Source organism: Ceratotherium simum, chromosome 5, assembly GCF_057802395.1.
Source record: "Ceratotherium simum simum isolate JZ-2026a chromosome 5, ASM5780239v1, whole genome shotgun sequence".
NCBI classification, from domain to species: Eukaryota; Metazoa; Chordata; class Mammalia; order Perissodactyla; family Rhinocerotidae; genus Ceratotherium; species Ceratotherium simum.
The window spans coordinates 73,941,064-73,965,452 of NC_141904.1; the positions used below are offsets into that span (position 1 = coordinate 73,941,064).

The 24,389-nt window shown below is 39.3% G+C and overlaps 1 non-coding gene and 1 pseudogene across 1 annotated transcript; one reads left to right on the plus strand and one right to left on the minus strand.

Moving 5' to 3' along the window:
* Positions 1–278: 278 nt before the first annotated feature.
* On the minus strand, positions 279–383 carry LOC147917080 (U6 spliceosomal RNA). Its single transcript, XR_015552402.1, has one exon. It is a non-coding gene; the product is annotated as a U6 spliceosomal RNA (small nuclear RNA).
* Positions 384–21,795: 21,412 nt separating this feature from the next.
* On the plus strand, positions 21,796–23,131 carry LOC101402933 (serine/threonine-protein kinase MARK2 pseudogene; annotated as a pseudogene).
* The last annotated feature ends 1,258 nt before the right edge of the window (positions 23,132–24,389 follow it).

The following is a 24,389-nucleotide window of genomic DNA, read 5'->3' on the forward strand; positions in this document are numbered from 1 at the left end:
AAAAGAGTTACAAAAAATACATATATGATGTCTTATATATTTTCTTTGATCACTGCTCTTTATTTCTTTGTGTAGATTCAGGTTAATGTTTAGTGGCTTCCATTTCAGCTTGAAGGCTTTACTTTAATATTTTTTGTAGGGCAGATCTGCTAGCAACAAATTCTTTCAGTTTTTGTTTATCTAGGAATGTGTTAATTTCTCCTTAATTTTGAAAGATAGTTTTGCTGGACATAGAATTCTTCGTTGGTGATTAGCACTTTGAATATGTCATCCCACTGAAAAATATGGAAGACTATAAATTTGCATGTCATCCTTACACAGGGACCATGGTATTCTGCTCTGCATCATTTCAATTTTAGTAAATATGCTGCCAAAGGAAGCATTCTGGGTCCATCAATAGAAATAGAATACAATAGAAATAAGGAAGACTTGGAGGAAGCAACCTCTGCCTCTTTCTTTATATAAATCCTGCCTTTGCTACTTCTAACCTAATTTATGGAACATGTTATGTATAATGCAGCACCTCTCCAAGGAAACAAAATATTTTTATTTTCTGTCCAATGATCTAAGCATAAGACCCACTATGTGGACATCTGATTGTTTTCTAGACTCTTTCCCTGGATTCCAGTTTCCTGCCTCATCACATACAAACCATTACATCTACATAGTTAATACATCTCTCACTTGACACAGTGATTCTTATTTATCATGAAAGGGAAACATGCCTTTCATTTGAAAAAGACAGTATATTTATTTCATGGGGCACTTAACTAAAAACTGGTGATCAGTTTCTACTTATAGCCATCTATTCACAAATATCATTAGCATTTGATGCCAAAATTACAATACAATCTCTCCCTAATGTTCATGTGTATCTTTTTATGAAGTCCAATATTTTACTGTTAAAATAAATTCTGTGGAGACATTATTCAATAATAGCAAGAGTTTACATTTCCTGCAATTAGCAATCACATATTTTAGTCCTAGATAGTGTTGTGACTACTATCTTTCTATTTATGTATGCATATATCTATCTATGAAGTACCCATCCATCCATCCATCCATCCATCCATCCATCCATCCATCAGTCTAGCCAGCCAACCATCTATTAGTAAATCTGTCTGTAATCCATCTATAACATGTCTTTTTCTTCACAAGAATTCAATTTGATGTTAGCATGTGGTAGTTGTCTAATAAATATGTGTTAAATTAAATTCATATGAGGAATAGAGAATAGTATAAAACATTGGCGTTGTTGACATTTTGGGCTGGGTAATTCTCTTTTGTAGGGAACTATCCTGTGCAGTGTTGGATGCTTAGCAGCAGCATGCATCCCTGGCCTCCCAATAGATGCCAGTATTACCCTCCCAGTTGTGACAACCAAAAAACATCTCCAGACATTGTGAAATATCCCATGGAGGGAAAGTCCCTCCCTCCTCCCACCCAGTTGAGAACCACTGGTATAATGGAATTCTTTCCTTCTTTTATCGTAATATGCATGCTCTTTAAAAATCAGTATTTAACAATGACTAATGATGGGGATGTTTATCGGATGATTGACTATATTTGCATATGTGTTTTCTCGGTATTCACTCTCTCACTCATTGATTCATCCACTCATTTCATTTAGCAAACATTTATGGTGTACTTATTATGTGCCAAGTACTTTGCTCGGTGATGGGGATACATTTTAAGTCCCTGCCCTTACGGGGCTTACCAACTTTGGTTAGAACCAGAAAAAAATGGACAAATAACTAAACAAAAGATATCACTGATAAGTGTTTTGTTGTTAATAAAGCTGGAAGTTTTGAGGGAATGACTGGGTTACATTAGATTCGTGGACTAGGCAGGACTCCTTAAGGTGACGTTTAAGGTGAGACTTGCGTAGTAAGAGGACAGCCAAGCAGAGCTGTGAATGAATTATTCATTTATGTTGACATTTCTTATGGCATACAAGGTTTATGTTAGGAGCGTAAAGAGATGATTGTTTGGTAGCATATTGACTTATCTATCTATACCTGTGAACAACACTGGAGTGTTTGTGTGGAAACCATTTCCAAAGTAATTGAAAAGTATGGCTAATTTTTTAGTGAGGGTGTAGAGCCCTACCAATGTAAAGGTATTCACTCTTGTGACAATGCCATGAAAAGTGAACCACTAGAATGTGAGATATACAGACCTTGAAGACCTGAGATATGCAGACCTATGTGAAAAGAACTAAGAATTATTCAGAAACACAACAAATATGATTTCTACCTTCATGGCATTATATATCATTGGGGATATGGGAGTGACAAGAGAAAACCGCTGAAAGGAATATCCTGGCCTGATATATTTAAAAGAAAGCAGGGAAATAATACTTAAATCGTGAGAATGGCTTTTCTCTCTAATCTGATTAGATCCAAAGACATTAATTAGACCTCCCTAATCTTCTGTAAATTTGAATTGGATTGAGATACCCATTTTAAGGTAGGCATAACTGTGAATACACTGGTTTGTATTTTAGATAATTATATGTAGTGGTGGTAATAGAAAAAAACTAAACTTCTGAGTTTGTGGATTCATTTATAATTCCGTTGATAGACCATAATGAAATTAAATATAAAATATCATAGAATCTATTCTGCCATTCTTTGACCCATCACAATAATATAGTCTGATTTTTATGCTCATGGATGTTTCCTGTATGGATAAAAATCCTAGATAAACCATTTGGCATATGCTTGCCTTTTAAAAAGCAGGTTTATCTACTGGAAGTAAAAGGCTGTTTGCAAACATGATTGAAATATTAATTAGAAAATGGTTTAATTACCACATTATCTTCACCTTTTATGCTAGATGCTGGGTCAAGTCTAAACTGGAGCTGCAAGTCAAGCGTCTTGATGAAATGCAGAATTCTGTACAGGAGAGAGATGAATTACAAAATAAGATGGTTCTTATTTGAGGAAGACATCATTACAGCTGCATCACTTGGGCATTTCAGTGAAATCTGATGAAGTCCCTCCCACCATTTTCTCTGTAAATATCGTTGGCATTTAAAAGTAATGTCACCAGAGAAGCCAAAGTATATTTTCATGCTGCAATTAACTAATTGAGTACAAAATTCAGTACAGTCAGTGGGAACGTGATCAGATGAAGAAAGGGAGCCAGACAAGATAATCATTTCAATTCTTTCATTAATTTTGCTTTCTAGCATAGTAGTTAAAAATCACAGTCTGACAGGTCCAACTGCACTCCAGAGTAGAAGCCTGACTCCTCCGCAGCTGTGTAATCCCAGACAGATTATTTAGACTCTGCCTCATTTTCTCAGCTGCAAAATGGGGATAATAACACTTCTTGTCTTCTGGAGTTGTTGTGAGGATTAAATGAAATACTACATATAACATGCATATAACATAGCTAATGCTTGATAAACAATAGTTTTATTATTAGCAATGTTTATTGCCTCCAGAAGTGACTTAACAACAGCAATAGTAACCCCAAGATTTTTCTTTGCTTTGCTTCTGTGGTCACAGCTAATTGTGCTTGAGGTAGGTAGGCAAGAAAAGTGGTTGCAGTGAGAGGATGCAGTATTTCTAGTCTTGTGATGACTTTTATTGAATTTTCCCCATTATGTTTCTTTCTGGAAGTTCTTTTCTCCTCCTACTTTCATAATTGAACATAATCATAATAATGAACAATAAATGAACAAAATTCATAAGGAACATAATTCATAAAGTTCATTAACCCCGTTTTCACAATTCTGGTTCCAAGTTAGAAACCCTTTCTAAGGAAGATCTCCTTTAATACCTTTTCTAAGATGCTCACGCCCCGCTGTTGTCGATTACAAGACCGTTTTGTCTCCTGCATGGCACTTACCACAACCACTCACTTTTTCATTTGTATTTTCTCTTTGCCAACCACTAGAATATAAATTCTGATAGGTTGGTAATGAAGTCTGTCTCGTTCATCGCTGCCCTTGGATGCTAGCTCTGTGCCAGGCACAAATAGACACTCAATGTATATTAGATGTGAAAGATCTTTTTTTTTCCTTCAAACCATAATCGCCACGTGGTAAACTTACACCTTGAACTGTCATCTCACTTTCTCTTGTATAAACGTGTGCTGAGACGCTACAGGCATGTGGCTTTGTAGATGTTTGTTGCAATGGAAAAGTGCTTTGGGGAAGATAAGGGAGACACACCTCTTTGTAATCTTAGAGTCTATCTTAAAATTTCTTCTATGGAGAATATACATGCCAATCTTTGATTTGATATAATAAATCCTTTAGGTTATATTTACAATACATGGAACTAACTGGATTTAGTAAGAAACTGTTTAACTTACTGATAGCATCCTATTTATTAGGATGTGCCTCCAAATTCCAGATATACTAAAAAAAATCATTTTTGTTCTGGTAGTACATAGATATACTCTCTAGTGGTATCCTTTAGCTACTTTTATATTACCTGGATTCTGACTGAATTTTCTCCTCCTCAGAATACAGGACAAAACAAAGCTTAATTAAGGTGACCAAGTCAATACACTTAGTGCAATTAGGGTATTTTCTACTGGAAAGTTGGTCACTACTTTAAGATTTTACTTTTATTTTCCATTAGAGGGTGTTGGTTAATCTGGTATCTCCTCTCCCTATCTCCAATCATCATATTAAATTCTTGCAAATTTTAGGTGCCAACCACGTATAGAATTTACATACATATATGCACAATTTATATACATACATACACAATTTACAATATAGCCATAAGGTAATTAGCAGTTGGTTGCAGTTTGCTGCTAATGAGGTCGCGTTGACAGATTTACGATTCCTCTGAGTCTATCTTTTGGCCAAGTCCCATTGCCACAGATTCCACCCTGACCCCTGGGCTGCTGTCTCACAAATGCTGTGTGTCACCAGAGGAAGCCATGTAGGAGGCTGTGAGTGGCTCCCTGCCAACACCCCATCTACTGGTCAAGGCTCTTAACATTTTCCTGACAAATGGCATGTGTGGAGTGAGTTCCATCTTTGCATTCTCTGTACATGAGGCTTTGTCCACAGGGATGGAGAGTAAAGGTTTTTAAAATGAATGAGACCATCTTTATAGAGAGAAGACAGCTTATTATTAAATATCGTTTAGGACAAGCTTAATTATAGAACTGAAAAGTATTTTAGAAAATATTTGGAACTTTAATCAGTCTCATCTTATTAGATGAAGACTTTTCATTTTTTTAAAAAAAAATCAAGTCTTTTTTGGTTTTGTTAGCCTCCATTTGCCTTCTGTTTCCCTATTCCATTCTTTTGGATACCTTTAATCCATATCTCTTCCTTTGGAAAACAGATCAAATGACACCGTGAAGTGTGATCTAGGGGAAAATGTGTGAACTAGGAGCCTAGAATTCAAGCAAAAAAATAATATCTTGGCATCATTAATTTTGCTTTAATTTCTTGGTCTTATTTCTTTTTTAAAAAAACCACTCTTTCATTTAAGAGGGAATTGTGAAACAAATGTTTATATAATACTTTGGGTATTAAAAATGCACTTCCTGCAAAGTTAATTTCTTTTTACCTTAAAGACATGAAAATTTGGTATCATATTTAATTTTGTGAATGTACTTACTGATAATATGTTACTTAATCCTTGGATTTTCTTGTCTAATCTTCTATTATGGATTAAGACAAGTATTTTTATTCTGAAACTAATGCACAAATATGAGAGAAGTTATAAAATCTAACTAAAAGCAATAACATTTATAGTGGGTTCTCCTTATCCCTGGTAGTTATCGCTATCAAGTTGTCGCCAAGACTGAATGAGTGAATACTGAAACTTGCTCCCAGGGGAAATACAGGGTTAGGTTCCTGTGAGCCTCTGGTCACAACATTTTCATCAACCAATCAATATATAACCTTGTTTTATATGTGTTTTTGATTAAAGACATCTTAACACATACAGTGTATATTGTTTATTTATTAATAAGCAATATTTATCAAAAATATTTATTTTTTAACTCAGGGCCTACAGCACTATAACTCATTCCTGCATGAAACTTACCTTATATACATGTGTTTTCCCTGTGAAGCACATCATAGCCTTCTTGCACTTAGGAACACTAGACAGCACTTCAGCACTACACTTTTAAACAGTGAGCCATTTTAATTAACGATATCACCAACAAAAAGCAAAAAAAAGAGAAACGTTAACTAGACTGTGACAAGGACACTTGTCACAGTATAGGACCTGAAACAAGGAGGCAGAGAGTCACCGTGTTCAACCTCAGCTGGAAGCACAGGTGTTGGGTGACTCAAATTTGTCAAGGCTCTGTAGTGTTTGTGAGTGACCGCAAAAGTGCTGTATTGATTTTGAGGCTACAAAGAAATTTTGCAACTAAGTAAATTTGCAAATTTGGAATCTGCAAATAATAAGGGCCAACTGTATGTACATTTTAGGTTAGAAAAGAGAAAACCAGTTCCTCTTAGGCACTTAATGAGCCAATGAAAGACCTTGGTTTTATATTTCCTTCCTTCTCTTGGTTCCTTATTTGCTTAATTGAGTGACAAATTCTGATTATTCATGCCTGACTACTATAATTTAGGAAGGAGCCATGTCTTCATCACTCTCTACTTCCAACCCCTGGTGCTATACCTAGAGTATAGTAGGCATTCAATTAATGCTTGTTGAAGGAATGCATGGACTCCTTCCCTCATTTGTAAGAGGAACTTTTTGGAATTTCTGTGAACATCAAATGCCAGTTAGGTGAGGATAGCTCACAAAAAATGTATGACCACACAAAAAATGTTAGCTATGATGACAATTTTAATTATTTTTAATAACATAGTAATTGGCATTTTGATTAATTTATAGATGATATTATATCAGCTAACACATTAATATAGGACTTCTGCTTTAAAAGAGGAATTGCCTGTTTAATGCATGTGTTTAAACATAAGTAATGAACTAGTGACTTGCTTAATGCAAGGGCAGGAGGAAAGAGTGGTTAACAAAAGGAACTGTGTGAATTTTGCAATTAACAAAAAGGAAAGTCTTTTGAATCTATTTATCCCCTGGAAACACAAAATGTAAACTTATAACAGACACTACCAGACAGATCAGCCTAATTCTATTTCCTTATTTTTATAAATATGTCCTCCCTGGGTCTTTTCATTTTTGTGGTAACTTACACAACAAATTGGGTAAGTAAACTATACAATTTTCCTCAAATTGATTTTGTTTTTATTTTTTACTCTTTCTTCCTCAGAGAGAATTAAGTATCCATCAGTAGAAAGAAGCCCTTTCACTCTGGCTATACACTTGACTTTCCTATAACAGTGTTTTTAGGACTACTGATATAAATTTACAGAATGAGTAATTTGGTTCATATAAATAAGCAGTCAAGTAAGAAAATCTTCTGAACATCGATATTTTCAATTAATAACATACTGTTGTTCTTCAAATAAAAGATTTTTAAGGGACACTTTTTTTTCTTTTTTGAAATATTGACTGATCCATATTAGCACAGGCTGTGTTAGATCCAAATTTGCACATAGGCCTTAGAGGTATTCGGCCTGTGCTCTTTCAAAATAATTGTCAGCAAACGTAATGAACCTTGGACCAGTCCAGTAGCTTTGGGGACATATGTCTGCAGGAGGATTTTTAACATCCCGCTGACTCTGCTGGTCCTCTCAAGCCTCACAGCAGGAAAATTGTCTCTAGCAGCTCAGCTTTTGAATATAACCTTTGCATGTTTGGAAATACTCCTTCTGAGGCAGAATTTATACCTACCCATGAATCCAAGTGCTTATTTGGATATCAGTGTTAAACGGGAGGAAGAAAAGCTGACAGTGATTTGTCTTGCACTTTTCCTAATGTTAAAACTGTTATTTGTATCTCATTCTTTATTGCATTTTCTGCTATGTATAAGCTCTGGAAATGATAAAGGTGTTTCGCACAAATTCACACTTAAGAAATGCTGACTCTGTATTTTAAATCCTGTAAACATGTCTAAGTGGCAGACATGTCGTTTTCATTAAAGATGCTTTAAGTCAGGACTGTAAAAGGTTGTGTTGTTATTGCAAACGAGGCAACTATTACTTGAATGAGACTCAGTCTTTTAGGCATCAAGGGGCTGTCTGTGATATGTGCACATTATTTAATCACAAAGTTTTGTTTGCCTCTACCATATACTTATTTATTGCTATTTTACTTATGGAAATCAAGAATCAGCTTTTATAGTCATTCGGTACATCCTTTTAGAATAATTCTTTTCTAAATATAAAATTATTATATTAGGAACGGTGTCTGTAGCACCACAGTGGAAATTAATACAGCCAACATAATTAGTAAGTTTGATTCCCCATGCCCCAGGAGGTAAATCTTGATCAGGGAAAAAACATTGAAATTCTTACCTAAATGAAGTGCCAATGCTTTTTAATGATTTTTATCAACCTGACTTATGGGTTTATAGTAAGACCAAATAAATGTTTATTGATTGGTTGTTTGGATGTAAATACATAGATATATCACAGGGCTTTAGGTTAGTTTATAAAATAAATGTTGTTTTCCTCTTAAATAATGAGCTATTTATGCATTTATTAAAGTTTAGGAATGCTGAGGTAGAAATTATAAAAAGAAACTTTCTGAGCTAAAAAAGAAATAGCTTGAATTCTAAACTAGCTGGATCTTTCCCTTTGTTTTCTTGAAAAAAAGAAGCAAGTATAAAACAAACAAAAACCAATGAATATGAAATATTTATTCAGAAATCAAAGGTCAGGCAGGATATGTTCTAATGTTTGGTGAGATAATGGCTAATCTCCTACGTCTTTCACCTCTGTGCTCCTGTCAAGATTCCAAATGATGATTCTGAGCCACTGTGACTTGAAGATATTATTGAATACATTTTTGTGTTACATTGTGCTTCCTAATGCTATTATGGGGAAAAGCTGTAGAAGATTTTTAACAATAAAGGTTAGAATCAAGGAGATTATTTTTGAGTCCGTTGAATTAACTAGAAAAAGAGATTAATCAGGCCCATATTACCCATGTAATATTTACTGCATGTGCTTAGAAAAACAAACAAACTAGGATTATATTTTGACTGATATTCTAAAAACAATGACCACAAATTATACCAAGATTCCTCATAATAGATTTGGCAGCTAAGAAACACCCTTTTTATTTTCTTTCTTTTTTTTCACGTTCACTATTGTTACTGAATTTTGAAAGGTAGTCATTCACTAAATCCTTTAAAAATAATTCTTGTTTTTTCTGAGTATGAAATTATTGTATTAGTAACAGTACACCACAATGGAAACTAATATAGTTAATATAATTAGTAAGTCTGATTCACCATGTCCCAGATTGGAGCACATCTTGACCTTCAGGAGTGAGGTTGAACAGAATTCAGCTTTCGAACTACTCATCAGTGGAAATGCGTGACCATATATGCCTAATTGGCATAGAGTTACATGTCATTAATGTATTCCTTTTTATTGATTTAATAAACATTTATGGAATGCTTACTGTGTGCCAGACACTGTAATGCTGTTCTGAGATATTGTAAACTACTTACTATTGTAATTGCACTTGTTAAAATGATAATTTATAGATAGATGAAACTTTGGCTTTTTTTCCCCTCCCTCCCTTCCTTCTTTTCTTCCTTCCTTCCTGTCTTCGTTCGTTCCTTCCTTCCTTCTTCCTTCCCTCCCTCCCTCTCTTCCTCCCTCCCACCTTGCCTCCCTTCCTCCCTTCCTTTCTTCTTTCATCCCTCCCTCTCTTTCTCTCCCCTTTCTTCCCTCCCTTCCTTCCTTTTTTCTTCCTGTCTTGGGTATTATAGCCATAAATATGATTCTACTGAGTCATTTGTGTTTGTAAGGCACAATTTGCCTTCCAATCCCCATGCCTGATTTAACAGCGTATAAAGAGAAAGCTGGAGTTTGCATTTCTTGGGAGAGCCTATTAGAGTGATAAGGAGCTAAAGGTCCAGACAAAAAGACTTCCCTGTCAGTGTTACCATATCAGAAAGTCTAGGGAAGAAGTCAGAGAGCACACAGTATTTAATTGTGAGGGTTTCTAGTGCCCCAAAGCCATAGAAGGAGCAGCTGCCTAAACATTACTTGCCCTTTGACTAGTGGGCAAAAGTGCCAAATAGGGGAGCAGAAAGTGACTTACTTGTGTAAGACTTAAACAAAAGTAATACCACTGCCACCAAAAAAGAGCATATTAAAAAGTACTGTGAAGTCGTAAGAAAGGGTCATGGATGCAGAATTATCAGATGTTTTGTTCTTTGAAAGTGTGGAAGAGGAAAAATAATTTTCCCTTTACCCTTCTAGGTTCTTGGCTGAGACTCTCCTATAATAAAAGATAGATTAACAGGAGAAAAACAAACAGAAGATTAATAACATGTATACCTCCTGTGTACATGAGAGAGACCCAGGAAAACTGAGGAACTCCCCAAATGGCCTAAGCCACCACCTTAAATACCATCTCCAGCTAAAGACAAAAGAAGATGTTAGGGATGGGGAGTCAGTTATGGGAGGTGACCAGGAAAAGCACAGTAAACAAGGGTAAGGATGTAATCCAGGTTTAAAACCTTGCCTTCTTTATTGATAATAATTTCTAGAGATCCAGAGTTACCCTTCCCTTCCTGGTTCAGACGGGGGGACACCCTTATAAATGGAGATTTCCCTTATAAAGGTCTTACAAAACAGTAACTTCTACTCAATTTTCAGAGCTTCTCCTGTGTCTGCTCTTTCTGAACAATAATCAGCCTAAAATAATTCTTATGCCAAGGAGGCATATTTTGGGGTGGCAAATTCTGCTCTCCTCAAAAGTAAGTCTTTTTTGTCTGTTCTGAATCATCTGTCTCTGCCAGAGTCCCTTTATAAAAACGTAAAGGAAAATGTTAGCCCTACTCTAAAACAATGAAAAATCACTCCTCTGGCTTTGGATCTGTAATTTGAATTGGAAGTATCATAATGTCAGTTAAACACAACTTGCTAAGCAAATGAAAAAGGCTGATAAAGCAGAGTAATGACTGTGGCTTTTCTTTTGTGCTTCCTTTACTATTACCTATTTGCTACATAGCAAGTTTCAGACTGCTTATCTAGTGAACCTGTATGCTCTGTTTTACTGATCCCAGGCTTATGTTTTAAGCAACGATTGTAAGTAGATTTGTGCAGTCATCTGCTGACTCTAAGTCTGTCTCATTGGTTTGAGTTTAGAAGATGGAGCCTCCTTCCTGGGGGAGGGTGGGAATCAGAATCACAGCACAACTCTCTCCAAAGAAGTACGCCTCTAGTTTCCATCCAGCTCTTCATCTGTTTATATCTTTGATGTGGTGAGGAGTTTAGGCTCCTTCTTAGTGAACCCTGTGATTTATCTAGCACATTCCTTGGAATGTATTTCTTGAGTATCTTGGTGTCTCAGTTGAAATTTATATTTGGGGCCGGCCCCGTGGCTTAGCGGTTAAGTGCATGCGCTCCACTACTGGCGGCCCGGGTTCGGATCCCGGGTGCGCACCGACGCACCGCTTCTCCGGCCATGCTGAGGCCGCGTCCCACACACAGCAACTAGAAGGATGTGCAACTATGACGTACAACTATCTACTGGGGCTTTGGGGAAGAAAAAAAGGAGGAGGATTGGCAGTGGATGTTAGCTCAGAGCCGGTCTTCCTCAACAAAAAAAGGAGGATTGGCATGGATGTTAGCTCAGGGCTGATCTTCCTCACAAAAAAAAAAAAAAAGAAAAGAAATTTATATTTTAACATCCTATTATGTACTTAATTCCTTAATTGGTAAATACTTATTTGGTTTTTCTCCAAATTGGAAATTACTCCTGGGCTAACATCGAATTAAGAGCTATACTCCAATATAAAGTTTTTTAAAAATTTATTTAAACTAAATAAACAAAACCAAAAACAGTTCATTCATTTCTCCCATCTCCTATCCCCTGCCTCTGGCAACCACCAATCTGTTCTCTGTATCTATGAGCTTGTTTTTTTTTTGGTAATTAATTTTTTTTTAAATTTATAGATTCCACATATAAGAGAGATTATACGGTGTTTGTCTTTCTCTGTCTGACTTATTTTACTTAGCATAAAGCCCTCGAGGTCCATCCATGTTATTGCAAATGGCAAGATTTCATTATTTTCTACGGCTGAATAATATTCCATTATATATATATACCACATTTCTTTACCCATTCATCTTTACCCATTGATGGCCTCTTAGGTTTTTCCATATCTTGGCTATCTTAGATAATACTGCAAAGATCATGGGGGTGCATATATCTTTTCGAGTTAGTGTTTCTGTTTTCTTCAGATAAATACCCAGAAGTGAAATTTCTGGATCGTATGGTAATTCTATTTTTAATCTTTTAAGGAACCTCCATACTATTTTCCACAGTGGCTGTACCAATTTACATTTCCACCAACAGTGTACAAGGGTTCCCTTTTCTCCACATCCTCACCAGTACTTGCTATTTCTTATTTTTTGGAAATAGCCATTCTAACTCCAATATATGCATTTTTATATCTTTTATGGATATATTACAAATGACAAAAACTGAACTCAAGCTACTTCATGCAAAAATGAAATTTATTATTTTGTATATGAAAACTGTGTGAAAAAATGGTTGGACTTGGCCTTAGAGATAACTGGTACTAAGACTTGAATTCTTTCACCTTTTTCTCATACCCTTCTCTGCTTCTCTTTGTGTATGTTTCTTTTTTTCTTTCTTTCTTTTTATTGACTTTCCATGAGTTTAGAACCATGGTCACTGGCAGTTTCTGACTCATGCTTTCATAGTTTAATGACCACAGAGGAAAAGAGGTTCTGGAAATTCTCAGGGAATCATTTGATCACCCACACTTGGGTCACACATTCATCTCTTGGACCTATCATAGTGACCGGTAGAGGTTAAATGTTGTGGATGCCACAGCTTAGACCATGAGCCCACACTGGGGACAAAATGGGTGGGACATTATCAAAAGAAATAGGAAGAAGTGGGAGGCAGACAGAATTAATAGTTGTTTACCATATCATGAAGAAAACACTGTAGAGGGGAAAATGTAGACTTAAATCACAGCAGAATAGTTAAACCAATGTACATATGATTTCTTTTTAGGTTTGTTGAAATATAATGCATATAGTTACATCAGTAAAGTACATACTGAGATCGGGGGGATAGGGTGAAGTGGTAAGTGTGGGAATGAAAGACCGCACATTACAGAAGAACAGAAGTGTGGGGAATCCGGGAGTCAGTATGTAGGGCAGCATAGATGTAAGATGTACCAAGGGAAGAGACAAGAACAGAGACCTGGTTAGAAGGTGAGGACATAAATATGAGGGAGAGAGACAGAGATAATGAGAGAAAACAGAGTGTGACACAGGTACAATAATAAGGGAAGAGAAGGGAGCAGAAAAGTGTAATTTGTGGTGAGAAAATGAAAGTGATTATTATTCTTAATTCTTCTTCTTCTTATTATTATTATCTTTGCATTTGCTCTTTTTTGCCTCATGAAACATTTTGGCATTATTAGGAGGTATGTTATACTTTGAGAATTATGGGTAAAGTTGATTTCAGATGTATAAATGCCTTTCAATGTGGTATGAACAAATATAATAATAACCACTCCCAAAGAATAGTGCTATTTTCAATCAATGGAAGAAGAACATCATATCTTTTAAAATCGTACAATACTTTAAACTGTGAAGAGAGAACAAAGCTGTATCCAATAATGCATGAATGGTGTGTATTATAGAAGTACTTGTTCTGATAGAACACTTCAAATACTATTTGACTGCTACTTCCTCCTAGGTTTGCTTTGTATCCCATGGAGATGATCTGACCTTAAGCTTTTGTTAGCTTCAAAGAGAGTTCCATTCTTGCCTCATCTCTGCGGGACTAAAGAAACAGACCCTTGGTTAACAACAGGAAACCAAATTGATTTTAATATTGTGAATTCTTTACTCTGATGCGGGAAATGTTATCTTGGCCATCTCAGTGGGCTAGTGATTATAGCTCTGCATTAGACTTCAAAATACAAACTGACTCCGTAGGTCTGGTATAGCTGTAAGGTCCAGACGTAGAGGGTATTAAGTGGCCCTCTTGATAATCATCTGTGGTTATGTTAATGGACTCCTGAGTGGACTCGGTATTTCCATCTGAGTGTATACCATCGACTTTCTTCACTGTTTTCAGTAGTAGTAATTCCAGAAAGAGACAATATATCAGCATATGAATGTTGGTTGGGTATATTCAATGAAATCTCTCTCAGAATTTCAGCCATTATGTTTAATAGGCATAGAAATGTGTTCTTTTAGGAAGTATCTATTGGAGGCAAGATAATACAATGGGTCAAATTGTTACAAACAGACCCCCATACATCATGGCTCTGACCCAATACAGGTTATCACGAGGCCCAGGGCCAGGGTGAATCTCCCTGTTTCCCATGTGCCTCGTGATTACCTGAGGGAGCGGTCCTTGACCTCCCGTGAAATTCCTAGTCCTGTCTTGCTGCATCAGAGCAGGCATTGGGTCCACTTTTACATACGAGGTCTCTGAGTGATGTGTCCCGTTCTCGTTACCTGTACAAAAAGAGTATTTAGGTCATAAAAATTTCCATTTTCTATTCAGATAATTACATAGCTTTTTCCAATAGACCATGCCCCATAAACCATAGATTCCAGGTTTGTTTCCCATAGGCAATGCTAGACAGGAGGCATTTCATAGATAAAGACTCTTACTAATCAATGCCATTAAGTTACTTGCCAGGCACTCTGTCATTATTGTATTAAACTGGAGATTTGACTGGGTCATCTTGTTTATTTTTAGGGGAGTCGTCCCTTGGTGACGGGAGAAAATGAATGGCAGCCCTGCTGTTTACCCATATTCTTCCTAAATACATTCTTGGTGATACAAAGATTAGTAAAACAGCCCCTGCCTTCAAATATTTTTACCGTCTGAAGAGAGTAACACAAAACTAGCACCACAGATAATGAATCTAAAATCCTAAACATGGTGCATGGCGCAGGACAATTTTCTCAATACACGGTAATATTAAAAAAGAAGTATTAACAATGCAATGGTAAAGTCCTATAACATGATTAAATATTACGAAGAGGGTAAATTTTTAGTGGATAATGTAATTGATATAAGTTTCAGGTTTATTCATTCTGCTGACACTTGTTGAATAATTTTCCATGTGCCAGACACTACATGAGGACAAATAAGACAGAATTCCTGGTTCTCATGAGCTTTCAGTCTTGGAGGAAACACAGCCAGGTAAATAAATAATTAAAACACATATGGCATCATACTAAGTGACATAAGTCGGAGAAAGACGAATACTGTTCTCACTTATATATTCTTACTTATATATGGAACCTAAAAAAGCTGAACTCAGAAATAGAGAGAAGAATGTTGGTTACCAGGGGCTGGGGGTGGTGACAATGGGGAAATGTTGGTCAAAGGGTACAAACTTCCAATTATAAGGTGAATAAGCTCTAGGGACCTAATGTACAGCATGGTGACTATAGTTAATAATACTGCATTATATACTTGAAATTGTTAAGAGAGTGGATCTTAAATGTTAACACCACACACAAAAAATAAGGTAATTATGAGAGGTGATGGAGATGTTTAAAAAAAAATACATGTTATGATAAGCATACTTAAAAGAAAATCTATTGGTCACCTTCAGGAGAACAGCAAACTTGGCCTCCCGAAATGCAAGTTTCATCATTGTACAAGTTAAATCTTGAGGGATGAGTGAGTGCTTACTGAGTAAAGAAGGATGGTGAAAGGCTTTTCAGGCAACGGGAGTGAGGTGGGCAAAGTCATAAGGGAACATAATGGGCATGGAAGCTGTGAATACTTACCATTGGTTCCCTTTTGGGTGATGATGAGAGAAAGTGCTAGAAAAGTAGACTAGGGTCAGATGATAAATGATGCCAATAGGAATGAGCTATAATAAAAACTAATATTGCTACCAATTTTTGAGAAATTGCTATGTTCCAGGTACAATATTAGGTACAAACATTGTGTCATTGAAAGCTGATTACATACTAGGAGGACACAATATCTTGATTTTATAAATGACAATCTAGTCCAACAGCTATTAGATATGGTGTTGGAATTTGCATGCAGAACTTACTGCAAACCCATTTTCTCTCCATGGCACTACGTTAGCTCCCATCAGCTTGGCAGTTTGCACATTGTACTAACCTGGTAGGGAAGCAATGATACCACATCAGCAACAATGGGTGGCTTCAGGAGGACAATTAATCACCTGTCTACATCTACATGCCTCTGCAGACACCCACAGTAACAAAAAAAAACCCTAAGAATATTGAACTTGTATGAAGTACAATATCAAAACAAGTCCACTACCACTCCTCTCTCTGTTGCATCCAGACTGAAGCTCCTGGCCCTTTAACACACAGTCTTTAACCACGTCTACCTTGGAGGTTTCAGTAGGAAAGTAACAAGATCATTACTGGGTTTCAGAAAGATAAACTGACTAAGAATTTGAAGAAAAATGGAAACTTAGAGAATCTGTGGTTAGAGAAAATTGTTAGAAGCCTGCAGTAATGTTCCAGAAATGAGGTAATAAGAGAGACTCTGGAGAGGCAATCATAGATCAATTGACAGAAAGAAGAAGATAAGAAGACTTGTTGATGGCATTGAGGGGGACTCAAGCTTTTAGCTTATATCACTGAGGCGGTGGGGCTAGTGGCAGGTACTGATGCTACCAAGATAGAAATTTGCCATAAGAGGAAAATAAACACATCCTTGGATTTGCTGAGTAAGAGCAGTCTGAATGTTGAGGTTTGTGTGTTTCAGATGGAGAAAACATATAGGCAAGCAGAAATTTGATCTGAAGCAAACAGAGGTGCTGGGGGAGAAGACATGGATTTCAGTGACATGGTTCAGTTGAGTTTGTGAGAGTAAATGAGAAAGGACATTCAATGTCAAGAACTTGCAGCACATATTCATGAGGTATCTACCAATGCAAGGCAACGTCTTCAGCAATGAGAACATGATGATGAGCAAAGATTGAACAGTTCTTGCTCACATGAGTTTATAGTCTAGTGAGAGGGATAAGTATCATCAGATATCACGCTAATGAATGTATAATTCCAAACTGAGTTAAGTGTTCTGTTGACCTTAAACAAATAGACAGCCAGTTATTTCTCCAGAAAAAATAGTTTTTTTTGAGATCAGCAAAAAATTGCAGTTCGGGGTCTGCAACCAAGGTGAGCCACATGCAAGTCCTCCCCAGCAAGAGGAGAAACTCTTTTATGGAGGGGAAGAGGAAGTTTGGAGGTCTATTCTTAACAAAGAATTTGAGGTGTACTGGCTTTTCTTTGGCAGAGTTGTGACAGTCTTTCATTGGCTGAGCTTCTTGACAATCAAGAAGAGGAAGTCTTGGGGCCAGTGTTGGCCTAGTGGTTAAGTTCAGCGTGCTCTGCTTCAGTGGCCAGGGTTTCATTCCCGAGTGCGGACCTACATCTCTCATCAGTGGCCATACTGTGGTTGTGACCCACGTACAAAATAGAGGAAGATTGGCACAGATGGTAGCTTAGGGCCAATCTTCCTCAGCAAAAAAAAAAAAAAAAAGGAAGAGGAAGTCTTTCTTCTTCCTCCTGGGCTCTGCTATCCATGTAGGGTGTGAGAGCTCCCCCTTTTGGCCTCCTGACTCCAATTTAATGAAGTTTCTGTTTATTAATTTCCACATTTTCCCACTTTTGATCAAGATCTTTCTCTAAAAGTATTGCTGACCAAGAGTCAGGTTTTTCCAGTTTCAGCAGCCTTTTGTTCCTCGATGACAGGAAGGACCTTTCCTGGGTTCATGTACCACATCAGAGGGAAAGTGCACAGGTTGGAAATCTACTGTGGCCATATTTGAGTAGCAAGGAGGGATAGAAGGGAGAACTCTCAGGCATTTTTCTTTTCTAAAGTCCATATGTTATCAAGATCATAGGCACTGGAGATCCTCTGAAGCATTATGTCATCACTAAAAGTGTGGCAGACAAACTTTCAACAGGCCTGGTCCAAACATCTTGGGAAAGCGGTCTCATCAGATGTCATCTGCTTCAATTCTAGGAAATCTTTACTTTCAGGTCACCAGATGCTGTGCAGGTCCAGTCAGGATTTGGTGCTTTCTTAAGTTGTGTCACATGAATACAAGAGTCTATTTCCTGGGGTGTTGCAGCACAAGAGTTAGTTAACAGCACCTGATGGGGCCTCTCCAGCAAGGTTGAAGAGAGTCCTTCTGGAGATACCTTTTCCAGTATACAAAAAGTCCAGGTTGCAAAGCGTGATGCTTAAGGTCTTTGTCTCCCTGGAGCGCACTGTGAAAAGACTGCTTTACCAAAACATGGTTATTTATTTATTTTTTTTGGCGAGGAAGATTACCCCTGAGCTCACTATTGCCAATCCTCCTCTTTTTGCTAAGGAAGATTCGCCCTGGGCTAACATCCATGCCTGTCTTCCTCTACTTTTTTTGTATGTGGGACGCCTGCTATAGCATGGCTTGATAAGAGACGCGTAGGTCAATGCCAGGGATCTGAACCTGTGAACCCCGGGCTGCCAAAGCGGAGCACGCAAACTCAACGACCTCACCACCGTGCCAGCCCCAGACATGGTTATTTTTAATAGAAGCAATTAGGCCTTTGCTATATTGAAGTTGATCTCCTTTTATCAGCTGTGGGTCAAAAGAGGCAAGAGCCAAGTGCATTGGGCAACCTATGACTATCTCAAGGGGTGAGAGTTTATGAGTTCCAAAGGGGGTGGATCTCGAATTTAGAAGGACCAACAGCAATCCTTTTGGCCAAGGTATTTGGAGGGTTTCTACAAATTTTGCCAGTTGAGGTTTAATAGTGTTGTTAGTGTGTTCGACTAATCTAGAGGATTGAAGGTGGTGAGTGCAGTGAAAGTGTTGTAAAACTGGCCAAACAGTGCAGGCTTGTCAAAGTACCTGACCAGTAAAATGGGTTCTTCAAACACTATGAAACTCGAGAAGAGTTCCCCAGGTAGAGATAATCCTTTCCAAAAGGACTTTAGCTGCAAAAGAGAAGTAGCCTGTTTGCAAGGGAAGGCTTTAGGCCAGTGAGAAAACATACAAACCATGAGAAAAACGTATTTATATCCATGAATGGGGGAGGTTTTATGAAATCCTTTTGCCAAAGCTTGAATGATTCATTAGGCAATTTAAAATGTCCAGGAGAAGTCCAAGAGAACAAGCTTCCCTGGGTTGTATTTTGGACAAGTGGGATAAGTGAGGTAGGCACTTTTTGCAGTCTTATTAATATTTCCCCAGCAATATTGATTGATTGATTGTGAGGAAGATCAGCCCTGAGCTAACATCCGATGCCAATCCTCCTCTTTTTCTTTCTTTCTTTTTTTTTTGCTGAGGAAGATTGGCCCTGAGCTAACATCCATGCCCATCTTCCTCTACTTTATATGTGGGACTCCTGACACAGCATGGCTTGATAAGCAGTGCACAGGTCTGCACCCGGATTTGAACCTGCAAACCCTGGGCCACCAGAAGTGGAGCATGTGAACTTAACCACTATGCCACCGGGCCGGCCCCCTCTTGTAAACTTTTTTGACTTGAAGTCTATTTCATCACATATTAGTACAGGAACCCCAGCTCTCTTTTGGTTACTATTGGCGTGGACTGTCTTTTTCCACTCTTTCATGTTCAATTTTTTTGTGTTGTTGGGTGTAAAGTGAGTCTCTTGTAGACAGCAGATAGTTGGAGAATGATTTTCTATCCGTTCTGCCAGTCTGTCTTCTGATTGGAGAGTCGAATGCATTTACATTTGAAGTAATTTCTGACAAGGGGGGACTTACTTCTGTCATTTGCTGTTTGTGTTCTATATGCCTTATAGCTTTTTTTGTCATTCCCGCATGACTGTCTTCTCTTAACGTTTAGTTGACTTCGGGTAGTGAAACATTTCAATTACCTTCTCATTTTCTTTTTTGTATATTCTATAGCTTTTTCCTTTGTGGTCATCATGGGATTACACTTAACATCCTGAAGTTACAATACAATTTATACCAGCTTAACTTCAGTAACACACAGAAACCTGGCCCCTATACAGCTCTGACTCCACCCCATTTCGGTTATTAATGTCACAAAATTACATCTTTAGGCATTTTGTGTCCAAAAACATATACTAACAATTGGGCTTTTTGATACTTTAGTCTCTTAACGTAGAAAACAGAAAGGGGAGCTACACACCAAAGTTCCAATAGCCCTAGCTTTTGTAATCATCCACATGCTTGCTTTGACCAGAGATCTTCAGTTCTTCATAAGGCGTTGAGTTACTGTCCCCTGTCCTTTTGTTTCAACCTGAAGGACTCCCGTCATTGGAGGGCAGGTCTAGTGGCAAGAACTCTCTCGGCTTTGGTTTATACGGGAATGTCTTAATTTCTCCCTCAATTTTGAAGGACAGTTTTGCCAGTTACAGGATTCTCGGTTGGATTCTTTTTTCCTTCAGCACTTTGAATACATCAACCTGTGCCATCTGGCCTCCAAGGTTTCTGATGAGAAATCTGCTCATGATCTTCCTGGGGAAGAGACAATGAAAGCTGTTTTCCTCTCAGCTTTATAAATGCTGATGATGTCCCTTCATGAGTCTTAGGTGACAGAATGTTTTCCTATAGTATTATAATATCAGTTAAGTTATAGGAGCATTTTGAGACTAATCAGAGTTTAAGGAAAAGGAATTGAATATTTTAAAGTGTAGACATTATGTGGTCTTTAAAAGCCAAAAATTATTACAGATTTTCAAATTAGAAATGAAAAGGCCACTGAAGCATCCTACAGATTTTAATTTGTAATAAAATAAATATCACTCTCTAATATTCCACATAAATAAAAAGCTCTCTGGGGTCCTTTATTTTAAGAGTAAAGGGGTCTTGAGACCAAATGCTGAAAAAACCACTATGGTTTATCCCCGGCCGTGACTGGCGCATTTCTTGCTCTGACCTCATAAGGAGCCACTGTGATGGAGTTTACAAATACCTATATAAGTCTCTGGCTGGGCCTAGGTTTTTTGTCCTTATAGCCCAGGAAGCTACTTGTGGTGACCTGTCGGACTTGGACTACGGTTAGTTAGCTTGTGTTCCCATTTGTCTTTTTTCCCATTTTGCTTATTTTTTCCCCATTTTGTTTTTTTTCCTTTTTCCCCATTTTGTTTATTTTTCCCCATTTTGTTTTTTCCTTTTTCCCCACTTTATTTTTTCCCCATTTTGTTTTTTCCTTTTTCCCCATTTTGTTTATTTTTCCCCATTTTGTTTTTTTTTCCTTTTCCCCATTTTGTTTATTTTTCCCCATTTTGTTTTTTTTCCTTTTTCCCCCCACTTTATTTTTTCCCCATTTTGTTTTTTTCCCATTTTGTTTTTTTGTTCCCCTTTTGTTGATAAATTTATTTTGTTATTTAGTGTTAGTATTGTTAGTACAGTCAGTATAGTTAGTATTGTTGGTATAGTTAGTATAGTTAGTATTATTTACTAGTGTAGTTAGTAAGTGTAGGTGGCATTGTTCGTATCATTAGTTAGTATTAGTTAGCATACTATAGTTTTGTTTGTTAGCATAGTTAGCATCGTTAGTTAGTATAGTCAGATAGTGTTAGCAGGTCACCATGCTTCCAGGCCATGAGGCCACCTCTTCTGAGAAGAGGACCAGTATTAACCATTACAAGTTCATTAAGACCATAGGCGAGGGCAGCTTTGCCAAGGTAAAGTTAGCCCTCCACATCCCGACCGGGACAGAGGTGGCCGTTAAAGTCCTTGAAAAGAGCCAACAGAGCTCCTCCAACATCAAGATACTTGCCCGTGAAGTCCGCAGCCTGAAGGCGCTGCAGCACCCGAATATCGTCCAATTGTTTGAGGTGATTGACACCAAAGACAGGTTATGCCTTGTGATGGAGCACGTTACGGGAGGAGACATGTATGATTTCTTAAGAATCCACGGCCGCATGACGGAAGAAGAGGCCCGAGGGAAATTTCGACAACTAGTTTCCGCGCTCCACCACTGCCACCAGAGAGGGATTGTCCACCGGGACCTGAAGCCGGAGAACATTCTTCTCGACGACGACCTGAACATAAAGCTGACAAACTTCGGTCTGAGCACTATGTTCCTGGGCCGGAAGCTGACTAGCTTCTGTGGCACCCTCTCTTATGTGGCCCCGGAGATCTTGCGGGGCCTAGAATACGACGGCCCCGCGGTCGATGTCTGGAGCCTGGGTGTCGTCCTGTACGTCATGGTCACTGGGTACCTGCCTTTCCCGGGGGACGACATAGGTACCGTGAAGCGGCGGGTCCTGACGGGGCGAGTCCATCTTCCTTTATTTTTATCAGGTGAATGTAGAAATCTCCTGAGAAAACTGTTGACCATCGAACCCAGCGAGAGAGCAACTCTAAAAGACATCCTGAACGACCCGTGGGTGAATGTGGGCCACGAGAAACTCAGGCCTCACAGGGAGCTGCCCTGTGTCAACATGGACCCCTCGGTGACAGAGGTAATGGTGAGGGACCTGGGCTTTGAGTGGGGCAAGATCCGGCCTTCATTAAGGGCAAGAAAATACGACCACCTGATGGCCACGTACCTCATCTTGAAATCCAAGCAACAGGAGGAGGAGGGCCCCCCGACTGTAATCCCTTCCGTGGGCCCCCAATCTTTCCCAACCGGCGAGGGGCAGCTGCTCTCTGCATCTCCACTGAGACGAAGTCACAGCGAATCTCTTCTTCCGACCTGGTTCCACAAAGAAGATCAGCGGCCCGAGGAGAAGCAGGAGTCAGGGCTGAAGGCCGAAGAGCCCGCCGGTGCCCTCCCCAGCCTGGAGTTGAGGACCGCCAGGCCCAGCTCAACCCCTTTGAGGAGCCCTGGGGCCTGCCCCCGCACCCACAGCACCAGCAACGGGACTGGAGCCCCAGAGGAAACCAGCTGCCCCCAGGGTGTATCCTACCACAGAAACTCCCCCGACGCCGGGCAGCCTGATGGGGAGACCCCAGCCTCTCCCTCGGGCCCCAGCCAGGGCTGGCGGGGCGCCGCTGGGAGATTCATAAACTTTATAAGTCGCTTCTGTTTTTGTCTGCCCAGCAAGAAGAAGCACGTCAAACTCAACCAAGTAAAGCCGCTTTAAGCTCTGGCAGGGACAAATCAACGATTGTGGGGAGGTCAAGCTGCATCGCCCCCATTTTAAATGGAGAGCAAGATGCTGAGCTCCAGGGAGGCTGGCAGCGTGGTGTGGGAGTTTGGCCAGAGGCTGGAGGCCTTCAGCGGGGAGTGGGAGCAGGACAAGCAGTACGGGCTGTACGTGCACGGACGTCCCGGCGAGAGGACTTGGTCAGGTGGACGACGGAGGGGTGCAAACTGCTGAGGGATTCAAGTCAAAATGGTATCCGGCACCTCCGTGGCCTTCAGAAGCATCGTATCCAGAACACTTGGTGAACTTAGAGGACAGCCTGGAGGCGCCTGGGGGGCGCGAGGAGAGGCCTCCCTAGCTACAGCTCTGCCAGAACGGACTGTTTTTCCTGGGGCACTTCTTCCCTCCCCTGTCCTCTCCGTCTCTTCTTGCATGTTTGTGGGGAAGAGGCACGGTTCTTATAAAGTACTTGGTTTTCCAAGTCTTGTAATAAACTTGAAGTTCCAGAAAGATGTGTCACAGAGACGCTGTTTTGCATCCTCCTTGCACAGGATGGGGCTGTGCATGCTGCAGTGTGAGAAGCATGTAGTGATGTAGTGCTTGGAGTTAGTCAGAACAACTAAATGGGAAAGTGACTTAGAATTATGATGGTAACTCACAACAGCAACGAATGTGGTTCTGAAGGGAAAAGGCTGTGAGGCATATTGCAGGGCAGAAAGGCAGAAACTGGGTACTGACATTACCTAATGTTTTCAGAAGGACCAAGGGAAACTTCTGATCCTGTGGCCTTGATTAACTACAACCAAGAGGTCCATAATAGGATAACAAAGTCCCGTGAGCTAGCCTGTGTGGGGCGTCAGACAAGTGACAAGGGTGTGGGCCCCCAGAGCAGTTTAAGGGTCACTTACAAGTGCAGCTGAGTTTTCTGACTATAATGCAGGAGTTAGGCCTTTCCACTGTGAGGATTTCTCCTGTTTATAACAGTGGCACAGAGCAGTCCCTCTAAGAGGCCCGCCTGAGGTGTGGGCTGTTCAGCCAGCTCAAGGTTCCAGGGGAGCTCCACTGGCAGCCAGACATCCTGGGCGGGGGGTGGTTCATCAGAGGGAGGCTTCATCTATCAGGGAACGTCCACATGGGCTCCTAAGAAGCCCAAGGAATGTCCAGAAGGCCGCTGCCTGCTGCTCGTGAGGCTGGGTTGCAGTGTGTGCAGAGTCTGTCAACATGCTCATGAGACTGCCCAGGGGCGGTCCTAGCG